Genomic DNA, 17,671 nt, shown 5'->3' on the forward strand with positions numbered 1-17,671 from the left:
GACCTGTACCTTCAAAAACAGATCCTTAGGTAAAAACATATGGGAAACTCTCTAATACCATTTTCCCCTTAGAGATTTACAAGACACGTTGGCATTTAAAGTCCTTGAGAAGCTATGTCATTTGAACCAAAAAAAGTTTAACTTTGAATCCTAAAGGTATTTGCATGCCTAGTGCTTTTTTTATATATAGCCCTTGTTAACATCTGGGAGAAGCCATGTTCCGAGGACATAGTGAGAAACGCTGCACGAGTTTCTCGATTTCCAAACCTAGGATGTTTCAGAGTAAGTGTTGGTAATCACCAGGTTAGGAACTAGNAGACTTAACGGAAAGAATGCATTTAATAGGGTTCTATTAAGTAAGACTTGGTTTAATAGAATCCTAAAGGTAGGAAGTAAATGAAACAACATGGTTTTGAAAAAAGGCTTTTAGGGGGCGCCTGGGTGGCTCAGTCAGTTAAGTGACTGAAGCTCAGGTCATGATCTTGTGGTTCGTGAGTTCTAGCTGCACATCAGGCCCCTCTGCTGTCAGTGCAGAGCCCACTTCAGTTCCTATGTCTCTCTCTCTCCCTCTCTCTCTCCCTGCCCCTCCCCTGCCTAACACACACTCTCTCTCTCAACAACAAACATTAAAAAGTTTTTTTAAAAACTTTTAGGCTAGTGATTCTGTTAAATCATCTAAGATATGCGCAGTAAATTATACTCAAATGGCACAGATGCTAATTTTTTTATAAAAATATCACAATAGAAAGAATTTATTTTTTAAAGCTTATGTATTTAGAGAGAGAGAGAGAGAGAGCGAGAGCACACAGGTAGGGAGGGACAGAGAGAGGGCGGTTGGGGGAAAGGGAGAGAGAATCCTAAGCTGACTTAACACCAGCGCAGATTCCCACGCGGGGCTCAAACTCGCGAATTGTGAGATCGTGACCTGAGCCAGAGTCAGATGCTTAACTGTCTAAGCCTCTCAGGTGCCCCAGAAAGAAGTTTATCAGTTGCAACCCACCTTGACAATCCAAAAGGAAAAGGTGTCCAGTAGAATTTGATCTGAGGCTCCAAGGAACAGAACGCTAATAAGATGACACGTGGTGAAAGGAATAATTAACCAACCCCAACAGTCTCTGCGTTCGTCTCACGGTATTTGCTTTTATATATTTGCGCTCCAAAATGCTTTTGCAGCATCCCTAATACAGTTCTCATTTGACAAGGGGGAAGGTTTGCTTAAAGAATTCATCACTTCCCTTCTTGGTTTTTTCATCTCATTAATCAATTTCACATGATCTTGACTTATTTTCACTTAAAAGGAGTTTAAGAACCACAAAGTGGTTAAGTGTTAAGGGAATTCTTCTAGTGTAGAAGAAAATCCGCATCTGGGTTTGTCTGTGTTTTTCCAGATACAGAAAAGGCTGCCTGTTCAAATAGTGAGCAACAATGTTGCGTAGGTCATGATCGGATCTCAGTGTCAGTTTTGTTCTGCCCTCTGGTAGCCTGCTGCATTTTGCTATTTGGTGGGAGGAGCTCCAAATCAATGACCAGACTTCCTGTTGCCGTTAGCATGCCACACCGAAACTGGTCCAGGTTTCTGGGCAAAACATGAAGGATCCAGCTTCAGAAGAGAACAGCTCCTCGCAGCAGCATGTGATGAGTGAGGCCCGGCGGATTCGCTTGGGACCAGACCTGAGTCCAGGCACACAAAACTGTCGCTCAGCCAAGTGGCACAGAGCACACTTTGCCTCTGGTTCCATTACCTCAGGAAATAGAAGCACAGCGAAGAAAACACGAGCGCTCACCTCCAGAAACACAAGGGGAATTCTGTCCATGCCTGTTGCCTCACCTTATGCTTGAGCAAATGCAACGTGTGTTTCTTCAATGTCCTAGGACAGTGGAGTGCTAAATGCAACCTTAACGCAATTCCAAGAAAAGAAGACTGGCCAGTTCCAAACCCTGGTATCCAGATCTTAAGGCCACGTCTGTTTAAATTTAAGAAGTTTATTATAGGATTTGTAGCAAGCTCTGCAAGTCTGTTATGTTCATCACCTTTGTGGGGAAAACAATTAAACTGTACCTAAGAAGTGATCTGCCGATAGGGGGTCGGCTTTTAACCACAACACATTTACAAATTACAGCAGGTCGTAAACCCGGGAAAATTGATCTTTAATCTGATTTAGCACAGTAAGCAACAGGATTTTCTGTGGAAGGAGAACTGTTGAGTAATTAGGGTGGGAAAGGAGAGGGAGAGAAAAGGCATTTAATTGGGGCACCCTCAGTGCCCCGTGAGCGCCCTCCTGAGGCCGGCCTGCGTGCCGCAGTTCCTGGCTGGCTTTCTCTGCGGCTTCACTTCTGCCTTTCTGTGCATCCCCCGCTGTGGCTATTTTCGTTCATGGTCAGGGCTGGACCCACGGGAAACTGCAGGTTACACTTCCCGCCTGAGCAGCTCCGCTTTTGTCCAGGTCTCTACCAGGGGTAAAATCAATGTCCTTTGAAAATGGGTTTTGCTGCCCCAGAACAGGCTGGCTCTCTCCCAGGACCCTCCCCAACAGGGCTTTCCTTCCTGAAACCATTAAAACTTCCCCGAGTGTACCTCCACTTACCCTTTGCTTGAGAGAATAGAGTTGTGCTGTCGCATGGCCTCCATCTACCTCCCACAGGATTTGGTTCTCACCAGTGTAAACAGATCCTAGAGATATTCCTGTTATTCCTACAGACGTTTGCCATCAGATAAGCGTTAGCTAAGCAAACACATTTGCTTTGTGGAGCCGAATGCACCACTGGTCCACAAGCCTTCTCCCGCTTACGGAAACACATTTTTCCCCCTGTGGGCAGTCACCCCACTCATTGTTCAACAGTCAATGACAAAGAAAAGCAGTGGTGGCAAATGAAGGGGAGGGGACTTACTGCCCCACTTGAGAGTGAACGCTCAGGAAACCATCCCTGCCAGTGCCTTGCAGGTGGCCTGAGGCCACCCAGCCAGCTGGGCCACCAGGTGTCACCTGCAAACTTCCAGGAAACACTCGGTCGGATTGGGTTTCTCAAGGGAGGAGCTGGGGCAGGAAGGTGGAGAGCTGCTCTGGGGTCCCTTCTTGCACATCACCTGTTCCGCCCTCTTGTAAATCTGGTCAGGCCTCCTGGCCTCCGGGTGATCCTGCCTCCTCACGCCCTGTGCCGCTCACCACTTAGCCTGCTTTACCTTCAGGGAACCATGCTGCCGGACGCCCGGGGGTCCCCCTCGCCCCAATCCCCTGCAGTCCTTAGCAGGCCGCCAGCAGACACGGCCCCTCAGGGTTTGGTATCCAGGATCCTTAGATGTTGGGCCCAAGGCGGAGAGAGTCTAGGGGATCCTGGCTCTGACCACGTGTCTTTCCCTATCTTTGTTTTTTTTAATGCTTATTTATTTTTGAGCGAGAAAGCCCACAAAGAATACGGCCAGTGAGAGGGGGAGAGAGAGAATCCCAAGAAGGCTCCGCATTGTCAGCTCAGAGCCCAGTGCAGGCTCAAGGTCACGAACTGTGAGATCATGGCCTGCGCCGAAATCAAGAGTCAGACACTTAACTGAATGAGCCACCCGGGTGCCCCAGGGTTATGTCCCTCTTTAGACTTAAGAACATCCACTTCTCTTTTGTTTGGGACCCCGTTGTAACTAAGTATTGTTTTATTTTACATGACTTGGATTACGGATGGACCCAGGTAGAGTTTTCAGCTTGTGCTCTCCAGTCCCCAGGTAGTGACACCTGCTGCTCCTCAGCTAGGGAACCCCCCACTCCCCCACCCTGAAACCAACGTTGATTGACAACCTAGATACAGGCCCCGCCCCCAGGGAGACCGACGCAGGATGCATTGCTCAAGGCAGATGAGAAACATCTTATTTCTTGCATCAAAATAACTGTTGGCTCCTGCCCTTCTTTCCTACCACCAGCGCCATGGGTCCTGGATTCGACCCCCCCTTCCCTTCCAACAGCTTCCAGTGCTGTTCTCTTGCATTTTAGTCCATTACGCACATCCCTACCAGATTAGTCCTCATAGACTCTGCAGGCCCAGGCTCTGGGTCTTGCCCGTTGCCTGTCACACCCAACCTAAATCCACCTGTCTGGGATCACGTGACCCCCACCTGCCCTAATTTCCCTCCACCCTCCTCTCTGCCACCCCTCACCCTGCCTCCCCTGTCTTCTCCTGCCGTTCAAGTGTGACTCTCAGCCAGTCTGTGCCGTACCACCTTTGAGAACTTTAATCCCTCTTTACCTGCCCCGGATTGTCATTGTAACCTCCACTGGAGGCTGGGAGGCCTCCCTGGGACCTCATGGGAAGTCCCTCTGGTATGCTCCGTGGCACCGGCCACATGACAGCTGATGGACAAATACATGTGAATCAGGAGGTTGCCAAACAGGCCAGCTCTGCGCAGTACCTGCTGCACAGATTCACCGGAGTGGAAGTTCCGAGGGCCCAGCTAGAGCCCTGGGTAGGTTTTCTCCCTAATGAGCTATCGCTGAAAGCTGCTGGTGAACATGTAAAGCCAGTGTGTCCTTGCACGCCCCGTGTACATTGCCTTGGAGACTGTCGGATTAATGAAGATAAATGTTGAGTGGTGAGAAGTTTGGCTGATTTTGCATAGTTGCTGCTTTTGACTGTGTGGCTGAGTTTCTTCAAAATTAATTTCTGCTCATTTATTTTATTTTAAAAATTTTGTTTAATGTTTATTTTTTGAGAGAGGGCGAGAGAGACAGAGCATGAGCAGAAGAGGGACAGAGAGAAGGAGACACAGAATCAGAGGCAGGCTCCAGGCTCTGAGGTATCAGCACAGAGCCTGACGTGGGGCTCGAACTCACAGACCTGAGCTGAAGTCAGATGCTTAACCGACTGAGCCACCCAAGTGCCCCTTCCGCTCATTTTTTTTAAGCCAGGGAACCATTTTGATAACAAGAAATTGAGAGGCAGAAATGGGTCATGAGAGCCGGGGGAACCTGGCTGGGCAGCGTGGGGGCTCCGTGTAGAAGGCACTTTGGGAACGGCTTTACTGGATCTATGTCTTTGCATTTTCTGTGCAGCTCACGAGGCAACTACCTCAATTACCCTTCTTGCTGCCCGCTCCTCCCCACCAGCTGGAGAGGCAGCTTGGGTCAGCATGGTCGCCTCTAGAAGAGCGAGCGCATCTACCCACCCAGACAGAGCTCAGGCCCTCCACAGACCCCACCAGACCACACTGAGGGGCCATGTGGGTGTGACCTAGTGAGCAAGGAAGGGAGTGTTGGCCTGACTCTGTCCACGGGGCTGTGGCTATTGTAAGGAGCAAATAAATTCCAGAAGATATTTAGACCTGCCCCAGGTCTCTAGGACCAATTTTAGTCTGCCTTGAACCAAAAATGTGTCCCTCGGAGCCCTTGGAGGCCCTTGATGTGCCAGGTCCTGGGATTGAAATCAGGGCAGACACCCAAACCGTTGTCTCGCCTGGTGTTTTTATTTGGGGGAAGAAAAGGGGGTTGGTGGTTTGTCTCCTTTGATTCTAGCTATTTCCACACACACGATCTCAGTTAATCCCTTAAATCTGATATGCAGGAGACAGATTTGGGTGAGCATTCCTATTTTACTGAAGATACTGAATCTCAGGGAGCTGAGGTCATGCCCAAGATCACACAGCACTAACCCAGACTAAAGTGATGGTCCCCGTACCTTCCAGCTGACTTTGCTGGATGGAGAAGCCAGATTCTCAGATCCACAACTGATAGCTTTATGAGCTCGGGGGGAAGTGTTTTTCCCTATGAGCCTTAGTCTCCCCACCTTTTACAGGAGCCAAGACTCCCTACCTTGCTGGATTTTCAGGACGCTTAACTGAAACATAGTAACTCATGAGAAACGTGGCACAGACCCCTGTACCCCCAGCTGGAGCGCCACACACTCTGCTGATCTACACAGGATGAATATGAAAATGATTTCGAATTTCTACCTAGCAATGCCTTTAAAATGTATTTTACAAAAAGAAAGGAAAAGAAAAGAACCTGTGAAAACAGATTTGCGTCTCATTCCAGATATATTTTAAGGCTGTACTCCTTTTCGAAATCTGCAGCCAATGTCAACAAATACTTAGTTTGTCTAATCTTTTTGTGGTTTGCATAGAAGGTGGATGGAGTGTTTTTCAAAGTTGGGACTTCCTGTTTTTCCCTGATCAGTGTTTTTCTCTTAATTCTTCTTCTTCTTCTTCTTTTTTTTTTTTTTTTTTTTTTTTTCCATCAGCCAAGAAAACATGCAATGCAGTCATACGGGATTAGTCTTAAATTCCATATGTGTTTTAGAGGATTAGAAATTAGGTGATATCATAGTTTATGCCCTATTTTATCTACGTAGTATATGCTCATCTTCACATAAAAGGAAGCAATTATGAAGAAATATGTTTTTTCTTCTGTGGAAATGGTCTTTTTAGAAAGACCGAGGGGAAAATCTTAATGCATTTGAACTTGTGAGGAAACAGCGTATTCTATATTGAGCCATTGAAAGGCATCGTAAAGCTTACTTTAAAACAGATTAAAATATACAGAGTAATTAATTTTACACAATGAGAAAATCTGTTACTATCCTTGAAGCACAATTGTTCAAATCCTAACTTTGCCATTTAGAAACTTAAATCACCTTGGAAGAGGCCTTTTTACTCTCAGTAAAGTAAGAAGAAATACTTACTTTGGTTTATTCCATAGTATTAAGGAGAGTTTATGAAGCCAGAATTCTGAGCACCTCAAAAATTTTCTAGAAGAGGAATGTAGCTTTTTTCAATCACTGCCACTGTGGGAACACAATATGGGTTTAGAGTAATTTAACGGGGGATTTAATGCACCATGAGAATATTAAATCTGCTCTTTAAAGAATGCATCGAACCCATAAGGAAGTTCAAGAATGGTAAGACAGTTCTAACATTGAAGTTGGAACAATTCTTTTTTAAAATTTTTAGATGTTTATTTACTTTTGAGAGAGAGAGTGCAAACAGAAAAAGAGGGAGACACTGACTCTGAAGTAAGCTCCAGACTCTGAGCCATTAGCACAGATCCCAATGCAGGGCTTGAATCCACAAACCGTGAGATCATGACCTGAGCTGAAGTCAGAGCTTAACCGACTGAGCCACCTAAGCGCCCCAGAAATGGAGCAATTCTTAAAGTCCTACAGAAAGGCTGTCTTGTATGATGACAGTGATTTTGATGGAGTTATACCCAGAGCCCAACTCCATCTATTTTTTTTCTTTTTGCACAACTTCTGTAATACCTTTGTTCTAAAGTTCTCTTTTTGACTCATTTTGATCAATTAGAATTCTTCTCCCCTCTGTACCACTAGTATGGCTGTGCCGCCATGTTTATACCTGTGTACCTGTTCCACGATCAGCCTTTTGTGTCTCTCTCTCACGGCCTTTTTACTATCTTCCGCTCAGCACTTGTTTCGTCTTTAGCTCCTGGAGTCTGTCCTCCTTCCTTCCATGCAAAAGTACCTGAATCCTTACGACAGTTAATCAGCAAGTAACTATTCTTAAAAGCCCCCTAATTCTAAGGTTTTTGAGGGATGTAAAGAAAGACTCAGGTACCTGAGTATCCGAGTGTGAGTGTGGTGTGTTTGCCTGGCACCGTGCTCTTTTGGGTCAGCGCATGTGACACGGCGGCTATAACAGCTTCACAATCTGTTTGACCCCCTGGATCAGGTACATTGGTCAGTAAAGAGCAAGGTGTCAGGCAAATATACCCTGCTGAGTAAGTATGTTTGAGAATGAAATAGTTCTGTGAATAAATAGATGGTGGAAGATAAGCCTATGCCAGGAGCCGTTATGCGGCTGAGAATAATTACAGAGGGTTCCCGAGGAAGAAACGGCAACCTTGATCTCCGAGGATGGGCAGAAGGTAGAAGGCAGAGTTGGCATTTCAGTTGGGATTAAGAGAGAGCACAGCGAGGAAATTCAGGTTGGGGTCTCGCCAGGGGAGTAACTGAGTCGGTGGGACCCCAGGAAGCCTTCTCACACCCTGCAGACTGGGTGAAGTACCTGTTGCTCTCCTGGCACTGGGTTCCAATTGTTGTCTTACCTTTTTGTAAACAAATTGCGGTTTAGATGTTACAGTCCAAAAAGGGGGAAGTAGAGTCACAAAGGGCTGAAAAGAGCCACAGCAGGAGGGTGAGTTGAACAGAGGGAAGTTTCCTCTTTTTTACTGCTCAAACGTCTCGATTCTGGATACTGGAAGTGGTACCCAGCACACAGGTTCTAGTCCTGAGCCTTCTGTTTGAAACTCTCATAAATCACGGCCTTTTCAAGCAAAATGAACAAGGGGAATTCTTCTAGGAGGTATTGTCTCAGGTGACCACGAAGAGCATGACAAAAACGTGCCAACATTTGCAGGGTGACTGTCAGCTTTGCACCCTCAGGAATTGGCATTTTATTTGTTCTGTGTGAATGAATGAAGTTGCCTTTTATTTTTTCCATTTTAAACTGTACAAGTAGCATATGCTCTTTGTCATAAGTAGAACAGTACAGATGTGTGTGTGTAAAGTTAAAAATGTTCCCCTTCCAGCCCCCACCCCTGAATCCTCTCTCTTCTGAAATACCAGCATTGACGATTGGGTAGGTGTGTCACTCTCCAGCTTTCTCTCTGCTCATACAAATGTATTTGCACATTTTTGAAGGTCTTTCTTTTTTATTTTTTAATGGACTAAAAATATCCTCTGTTGCTTAAGGTGCAGTCTGCCTCTACTTCCACTGTGTATGGACTTCTTTCTAGTTCATTGTATCTAGATCGAGTTCCAATTCATGCTTTATGATTGCTGGGTAACGTTCCCCTACATGCATGTGCTGTACTTTGGTCTTTCCTATATTGACGGGCAGATGGTTGTCACTTGTCAGTCATTGCAAAGAATGCTTTCATGAACACCTTTGTGTGGCATTACATACTGGTACTTTTCCTTGGATAGATTTCCCTAGAGGGATTGCTGGATCAAGGAATTGGTATACTTTTAATTTTAAGACCTCTTGACCTATTCCTTTGCCACAAGATTATAGCATGTAGGGGTTCCTGGGTGGCCCAGTCAGTTAAGCGTCCGACTCTCGGTTTTGGCTCAGGTCATCATCTTGCGATTTCGTGAGTTCGAGCCCCGCATTGGGCTCTGTGCTGACAACGTGGAGCCTGCTTGGGATTTTCTTTCTCCCTCTCTCTGCCCTTCCCTCACTCATGCTGTCTCTGTCTCTCTCAAAATAAGTAAACTTAAGAAATTAAAATAAAAATTAAAAAAGAAAGATTATAGCAACTTACATTGCAGCCAGTACTGTATGAAATTTCCCATTGGACCACATCTTAATCAGCCCCGGATTTGATCAGTCATTTACATTGTTCTTAATCTGATAGTGGTCTTGTTGTTTTGATTTTTATTTCCCTGACTCCTGTTGTGGTAGATGTATATGCTCCATCAGCCTTTCTTTTTCTGTGAGTTGCTTTCTCTCCAGGAACTTTTAATATCTGGTAAGGGAAACCTTCTTTTTCTCATTTCCTTGGTCATCCTCCCCATATGAAGTTGAAAATCCTTTTACCCAGCTTCAAATGAAAAAAAAATCACTGGAATGTTTTTTAATGTTTGTTTCTTTATTTGGGGGGAAGGGGCAGAAAGAGAGAGACAAAGAGAGAATCCCAAGCAGGCTCCATGTTGTCAGCACAGAGCCCAACGTAGGCTCAGACCCACAGGCTGTGAGATCATGACCTGAGCCGAAACCAAGGGTAAGACACTTAACCAACTGAGCCACCCAGCTACTGCTAAATCACTGGGATTTCAACTGAAACTCCGTAAAACTTCCCGACGAATTCTGAAAGACCTCTGATGTGTTTATAACATTATGTCTTTTCATCAAGGAACATAGCTTGCCTCTCCATTTATTCAGGTCTTAGTTTATGAACTAAGGGAAAATTCTTTGGCTTTCTTCATTTAGGAACTATACTCCTTGTTGAAAGTATTACCAAGAATTGTACAGTTGTGTTTCTTTTATAATGGGGGAGGGGCAGTTTATTAGTCTAATATTCGTCTAATAAGCTTATTCATCCAATAAGGCAAAGACTGTACCATTGGAAACAAAGAGAGGAAACAGGCTTTTTTTCCCTTAACACTTTACTTTTAAATAATAAATGTGTAGTAAGGAATTTTACTCTTCTATCCATTTATGTTCATATTTTCCTAAATGATGGCTGAAAACAACAATTTCAGGGGTGCCTAGGTGGCTCAGTCAGTGAAGCGTCCAACTTCGGCTCAGGTCATGATCTCACAGTTTGTGAGTTCGAACCCCCCTGGAGCCTGCTTCAGATTCTGTGTCCCCCTCTCTCTGCCCCTTCCCTGCTCATGGTCTGTCTCTCTCTCTCTCCTTCAAAAATAAATAAACATTAAAAAAATCTTTGTGTGTGTGTNCCAGGCGCCCCAAGAAGTTTTACCTCAACCTCACACACCTTTTATATACATGCTCTCCAACTCCCCAAACCAAAGAGCCGTCACATAAAAATAATGATTTCCTTCAGTAATAATTATTTTCAGTACTTACCTAGCTGAACAGCTGGACAGGTACTTACACATTTCTTTTTTTTTTTTTTTAATATTTTTATTTATTTCTAGGAGAGAGAGAGACCGCNCCCTTACACGTTTCTATGTGAGGACACTCCCACATGTTCCCTGCTCTACTGACAGTCAAGAGGTGTCCCACCCGCACCCCTCCATCACCGTCAGCCTGGCGTCGAAGGACGAGAGAGTGCGGGGCTAATGGTCTCCCTGGCCTTTCCTCTGAGCTGCAGCGTGTGCCAGTCACAAACCTTGGCCAAGTCCTGGAATCTCTTTGAGCCTCGCTTTCCTTTTCTACAGAGCAGGAATTTTCCATACTTACCCTGTTGCCGCAGCATTGTTAGATAAAACCAGCTGTGAGGGGGCGCCCGAGTGGCTCAGTCAGTTGAATGTCCAACTCTTGATTTTGGCTCAGGTCATGATTTCACAGTTCATGGGTTTGAGTCCTGCTGTCAGTGTAGAGCCTGCTTGGGATTCTCTCTCTCTCCGCCCTCTCTCTCGGCCCCTCCCCCACGTACACTCTCCCTCTCTCTTTCTCTCTCTCTCAAAGATAAACAAACACTATTTAAAGACTTTTAAAAAATTGGGGCACTTGGGTGGCTCAGTCAGTGAAGCATCCGACTTTGGCTCAGGTTATGCTCTCACAGTTTATGAGTTCGAGCCCTGCATTGGGCTCTGTGCTGACAGCTCAGAGCCTGGACCCTGTTTTAGATTCTCTGTTTCCCTCTCTCTATATCCCTCCCCAACTTGTGCTCTGTCTCTCTGTCTCTCAAAAATAAACGTTAAAAAATATTTTTAATTGTGAGATAAGCCAATAAGAGAATGTATGAAGGCATGTTCGAGCCTGTCGTACTGTGTATGTAAGAGGCTGTTCCTCACGCGATCCGTAAATGTTGCCTGAATGTATGAGTTATAATGCACCGTCGACAAGTCTTCCTCTGTGGCTGCAGGGTCCTTCCAGGGCTCTGAAGGCCAAGTGGAGAAGAGCACCCATGTCTCCTTTCACTGAGCTCCCTTTGTCCCCCTCGTGCATGTAGGTGAAAGGGCAGAAGAAGACGACTCCTCGCACTACTCTGATTTCCAGAGATACAAAACCTGAGTTACAGCAAATCTGGATTTCTAGAATAAGGCCGAGCATGGACACTGACTCTCTCATGCATTGTTTGTATGAGCAAGTTAGAAAAATGTATTTTGTTCTTCTCTCTTTAGTCTAGAAATTTTTAAAACACTGCGATTTTATCCATATATTCTATAGCCTATTACTGTATTGTATTAGGTAAAAAGTATTAGGCATAAAGCGTGGTTATAGTTGGGAGGACAAAATAAATACAGGGTAGTATATAGTTCTTTAATCCCTTCTCCCACTGATGACACCATTTGACTCTTTCCTGATTTGCTTGTGCCTGTCTTGTATTGTGCTCTCAACAGTTTACTCAGTGAGACAATAATGCTTCATGCAGAATATCAAGCCAATAATTTAAACTAATAATAGCAGGGGTGCCTGGATGTCTCAGTCAGTTAATCATCTAACTCTTGATTTCGGCTCAGGTCATGATCTCACAGTTCGTGGGCTCGAGCCACACGCTGGGCTCTGTGCTGAGAGTGCAGAGCCTGCTTGGGATTCTCTCTCTCCCGCTCTCTGCCCCTCCCCTTCTTATGCTTGCGTGCGCTCTTTCTCTCTCCCTCTTTCTCTCAAAAATAAATAAAAGTTCAAAAAATTTAAAAAAAAAAGAAACTAATGCTATCGGGGGGGGCACGGGGAGGTAATGGCAAACCTGCTTGCCCACAGAATGCAAACAGAAGACAGCATTGTCACAGTTAAATATTGCCTCTTTGTGGGGATTCCATTCTCAGTGTGTGCGCGCGGGTGCATGGGTGTGTAGGCACTGGTATAGAACATCCATGGGCTGGACAGACTAGCGTGTTTAATGACCAGTTTTTATTCTCTCACTCACCTCCTAAAAACCACCAGATCAAAAGCCCAGAACCTTAGAAAACTTACAAAACTTGGCGTATGCCACTCTATAAATACCGGCGGTGAGTCATAGCTGAAACTTTATGTAGAAATAAAGTAATCCTGCAGCTGAGAAGTGAGTGAGAATCTTGGACAGGTTAAAGATACTGGGCTGATGCATTGTCCTATGTATAAAAGAAGCCATAAACATCCTTGTCCAAATCTTTAGAAGGCCGCTGTTGAGAGCCTCTCGGCATTTCTACCACACGGGTGAAGGGGGAGCTGGCACCTGGGTTTCGTACTAGAGCACACGCAGTGCTACGCTTGAAGGTTTCCTTTGTCCCCTCCGCCATGCTGTGCAGTGCTGCTGGCCGCGCATAAGTGGCCTGATTCCCTTTACCCTCATTTTCTTACCGTGGCCCAGATATGTGGTGACTTCCGCCTCTGTCTGTATACTAGTAGTGTTTGCTACACATTGCTGCGTAAAAATTAATCTTTACCTGAGGATCTTTGGAATTTCTCAAAAGAATAGTCTTTATCCAAATGTTCTCTTTGATCTGACCAGCTAATCCTGTTTCAGGTAAGCATTTGGCACCAACTGCAATATCTAATTCAGAGTGAAGGAAGGGTTGGTGTCAGTATGATGGAGTGATGGTTAGGATCATAGCCCTGAGCTTGTTAAGCTGTCTCGATTCTTCTCCCAGCCCTGTGTCTCCCAGGATAAGTGACTTAGCCTCTCCGTGTGCCAGGCTCGTCACCAGTAAGCTGGGAAGTAATAGTGTTTCTCTCACAGAGTTGTGGGGAGACGTCATGATCTTAGAACAGCATGTGCCACCAAGCAAGCACTCTGTAAATGGCAGCTGCTAGGATATTTCCATCAGCATCATTATTGTGTTCATTGGGTTTTATAAGGTCCAAATGCCAATAGGCATTCATTCTCCATTCTGTTAGTATAAATGCATTTAAAACTGGACGGAAATGGGGGAACCTGTGTGGCTCATTAGGTGAAGCATCCAACTTTGGCTCAGGTCATGATCTCACAGTTTGTGAGATCGAGCCCTGAGTTGGGCTCTGTGCTGATAGCTCAGAGTCTGGAGCCCACTTCCGATTCTGTATCTCCCTCTCTTTCCACCTCTCTCTCTCTCTCTCTCTCTCTCTCTCTCTCAAAAACAAATAAAACATTTAAAATAAAAAAAAAAAACTGGACGGGAATAGAAGGCGAATAGAAGGCAATGGGTGACATCTCTGAATGTTGCAGCTGAGTCATAAAAAGGAATGGAGCTTCTGAGCTTCCCACAGGTCCTCAGACAAGCTTAAGGTGCTAGAATGATCAAGGGAATAGTCTGTCATCAAGCAGGAAGAGGGTGTGTATGCCAGCAGGGACAGAGTACGGCCATGTCAGCAGGGCACGTATGTAGCAGGCAGAAAGTATGGAGGCTTAGCAAAAAGACTTTCTAGACCCCAGGGTTGACCTTCTATTCCAGCCTGTTGTTCATGGAGTTGTTATGGGTTTTTAAAATATAATAGCATTTTAAACTCAGCTCTGAAGTGGAATGGATATAATCTTGAGATATTAATCAAGAAGTATCATCATTTGGGGACCCTATGTAACTTGAAAAGTATTTTTTAAAAGTGTAGGAAATATGGGACTTTCACTCATAGTAAAGATGTGAGGTCAAGTTGGGGGAACCGTTGTTAAATGGCACAGGAAGCTTTGGTTTTTAAAGTACACTGAATTCTGGAGTAATATTTCTTCCTTGTCCAGCCTCCCACCATCTTGAATGGAAGTTAAATTGAGCCAAGTGAAGAAGCTTCGTGTTTAAATGAAGGATCAAGATGATTTGAGGAGGGTCCTACAACACTAAAGTATATCTTTTATTATTTTTAATTTTCTTTAATGTTTATTTTTGAGAGAGAGAGAGACAGACAGACAGAGTGTGAGTGGGCTAGGGGTGGATAGAGGGAGACACAGAATCCAAAGCAGGCTCCAGGCTCTGAGCTGTCAGCACAGAGCCTGAGGTGGGGCTTGAACTCATGAACTGCAAGATCACGACCTGAGCTGAAGTCGGACGCTTCACCGACTGAGCCACCCAGGCTCCCCTAAAGTATATGTTTTAATGAGCTAACACATTTCCAGTTAGAGGCCAAAAAGTAAAATGTCTTTTCTTTTACATGAAATACTGAAGAAAGCAACAGGAGAAAACTGAGCTGGCCACACTTCATACCTGCTTGGTAGTTTGTCTCTGTTCTTTATAGAAACTCTTCTGCCGGTATGGCAAGTGACAAAAAAAGCCTGTGTCATATTTTAGACTTGCCCCATCTTGTCTCTGTGTTTTCAGGAAGCACTAAATATGGAAGGCACTGCACAGAGCCATGACTTTGACTGCTAACAAGACCAGACCAGGCTTCATTTTACTGCAGCTCCCTTTAAACCACAACCTCATGTGTGGGTGTCAGGTTCTTGGCTGGAGTGCCAGCTAAACAGAGCGAGGGTGTCTCATTTAGAGTGGTATATAGATCCTTGGGAAACTAAAACATGGCTGGAAAATTACCGGGAAGACAAATGATCTAATTTAACCCAAACCACTTTTTAAAATACAGACGAACAGAACAATAACAGTGGAAAGTTACAGGAACCTAGACTCCTTGAGGGGATTGAAATCCAACGATGTGGATTATCCACGCCACTGTTTCCACAGGTAGCTTTGCCTATACGTATACATCTGAATTTTCCATGGTTTCACAAACACACATTTTCTGAGGACCCTGGGTTTGAGAAAGATTTTTAAACTGTGTCTGTTGTGACCATCGTGAGTTTGCTTCGTGTCATAAAAGGTGTAACAGGATCGTTGTAGCTGTAGACAGAGGAGTCTTTTATGAAAAAGATTAGTCTAGCAAGACAGAAGTATGAGCTAGCCCAGTGTCCCATTTGTTTTTCTAATCCAGGATGAGGCAAGTGAAGAAGTATCCGTCTTACTAAAAGTGAAAACAAAAAAAAAGAAAGAAAAGAAAAGAAAAAAGTAGGTATTTCAGCATTTCATGTAATAACTTCTTGCTGTTTTAGGGAATGATACCAGTTTCCAACTCGACACCCTTTTGTAGAAGAATTTGAAAAGCTCTTTCTTTATGAGCAGCGTGTGCCAGGTGGCCATGAATGTCACTTTCTAGATCAGGTTCCAACAGGGCCCTGGCCCTTCTGGAACTGTGTGGCCTTCTCTCTGGATGCCCTGTTGCCTCTACAAGCACCCATCATTCGAAATTTGGAGATTACTACCCTGGTTACCTGTCCGTGAGGCACCCAGCTCGTGGTGCCGTTTCTCTCCGCTTCCCCAGGCTGTGGGCACAAAAGATTCTTTTGCCCTTTGCTTCTAAACTCCTAATCTCCTTCTCATGGCAGCTCACTGCTGTTACAGGATTTGACTCTATAGAGGCTCAGTTTGTTCTGCATCCCAAATGACATCCACGGGATGTGAGAGAAGGGAACCAGGAAAAAACAATCTTTGCTTAAGCTTTACACTTAAGAGGCTCACTACGTGGCCCGATGTTTATGTCTGTGTGTCTGCACTTAAGAAGCTGGCCTCTGTCTGATGCCTACTGGGTGCCCAGTGAGGCATAATAGAAGTAACGGGGTCAGACCCTGCCTATCTCTTGAGAAATATCAGAACTACAAGGCTGTGCAGTGCTACAGCCATCAGTCTGCAGCTTTTAAATCCATAGATTCTACCAAAAATACTTATATTTACCCAGAAACCCAAACCTGCAGTTGGAGAGTTTTGATTGTGAATGACCATGTGTAAGCTAGATGTACAAGTAACGGGTGTACAAGTGCGTGCACATAAACGTTCATTTGTTCACCTGTGGATTTTCAAGTGTGTGCTAGGTGTGCTGAACGGGTGGAGGAAGACAAGCGACAGGTAAGCCCCATCGAGTAGTCTGGTGAGATGTGTGGTCTAGTAAACAGGGAAGCACAGTACATGCCGATGGGGGAAATCATGGGGTCCGGGGTCCATGCGGCTTCCATGGAGCACAGAGGAGCAAAGTAGGCTTCAGGGACAGCTTCCCAGAAGATATGATTCCTCAACTGATGATAAGTTTCCAGGTGAATGGGGTGGGACAGGGGTAAAGGTGTTTTCTCTGTGCAGAGAAAACAACTCGAGCAAAGGCCCTTAGATGAGAGAGAGCATGGAATACCCAGAAAACTGCAGTCAGTTTAGGCTTCGTGAAATACACAGCGCACGAGGGAGTGCCAGGCAGGAGCAGCTCATGAATGGCCGTTGAATTTGTTCACTCATCTCCCAGATATTTATTGGATGTGGACAAACCATGTGTCAGACACAGTTACAGACACTTAGCACAATGTCCGTGGACATAATGGTCTATGAACAGAGGCAGCCCTGAAGCACATTGGATGCCCTTTCAGTACTTTGGATTTTTACGCTCTGACCGCAGTGTGGAGGATCAGAGGACAGCTTGGGGACAGAAGACCATCAGTGACTTAGCCCAAGGCATGGCAGTGGGGCTGGAGAGACCTGGACAGCTTCAAGAGTGACTGGGGAAGGAGTCGGGATGGGACCGAGAAATCCATGCAAATGAGGGATAGGAGGCATCCAGGGAGCTCGCTCCCGGGGCTCCTGGGTGGGAACCGTAGGCACATGCATTCACAACGGGAATCTGAGAGGAGGCAGGTCTGGGGTCTGTAGGAGCCCACGGAGTCTATAGATGCTGAACTCAAGTTTTGGAAGTCTAGAGTATGAGGTGCCAGTGCGACATTGAGTGGAGACGTGAGGGTTTGTTGCTGACGAGAAGTCTATGAAGTCTGGAGTGATGGATCTGAGGTTTCTGAGAAGACAGAAAGTATCTGGGACTGGAGGGGGGGTGGGATCACTGAGCAAGAGTGAGAAGAGGCGGGGGGGCCCAGACAAACCCCTGGGACACCAATATTTACGAGTCCACAAATGAAAAAGCACCAGGGAGAAGAGCTGAAGCAGAAGAGATAGGAAAAAACCCTGGAAACCGCAGTGTCATTGAAGCCAAGTGATGGGGGGTTGGGGGGAGGCATTCCAAAGAAGGAGTGTCCAACAGGGTCAGACCCGCTGAGGAGTCGGAAGGGTCAGGACAAAAAATGCCTATTTGGTTTAGCAGGAAGAGGGTGTGCAGGGAAGGGGGCGGAAAACAGAAACC

At 45.4% G+C, this 17,671-nt stretch overlaps 1 protein-coding gene and 1 long non-coding RNA gene across 2 annotated transcripts in view; one reads left to right on the forward strand and one right to left on the reverse strand.

Moving 5' to 3' along the window:
* ANKH (ANKH inorganic pyrophosphate transport regulator) overlaps nucleotides 1–17,671 on the forward strand; it is a 140,678-nt gene that overhangs the window by 59,734 nt on the left and 63,273 nt on the right. The window lies entirely within an intron of this gene.
* On the reverse strand, nucleotides 2,128–2,654 carry LOC144238405 (uncharacterized). Its single transcript, XR_013337104.1, has 2 exons — nucleotides 2,586–2,654; nucleotides 2,128–2,448 (listed from the first exon to the last, which is right to left on the reverse strand). It is a non-coding gene; the product is annotated as an uncharacterized LOC144238405 (long non-coding RNA).

The sequence above is a fragment of the Crocuta crocuta genome, unplaced genomic scaffold (assembly GCF_008692635.1).
Source record: "Crocuta crocuta isolate KB4526 unplaced genomic scaffold, BGI_CrCroc_1.0 scaffold51, whole genome shotgun sequence".
Lineage (NCBI taxonomy): Eukaryota > Metazoa > Chordata > Mammalia > Carnivora > Hyaenidae > Crocuta > Crocuta crocuta.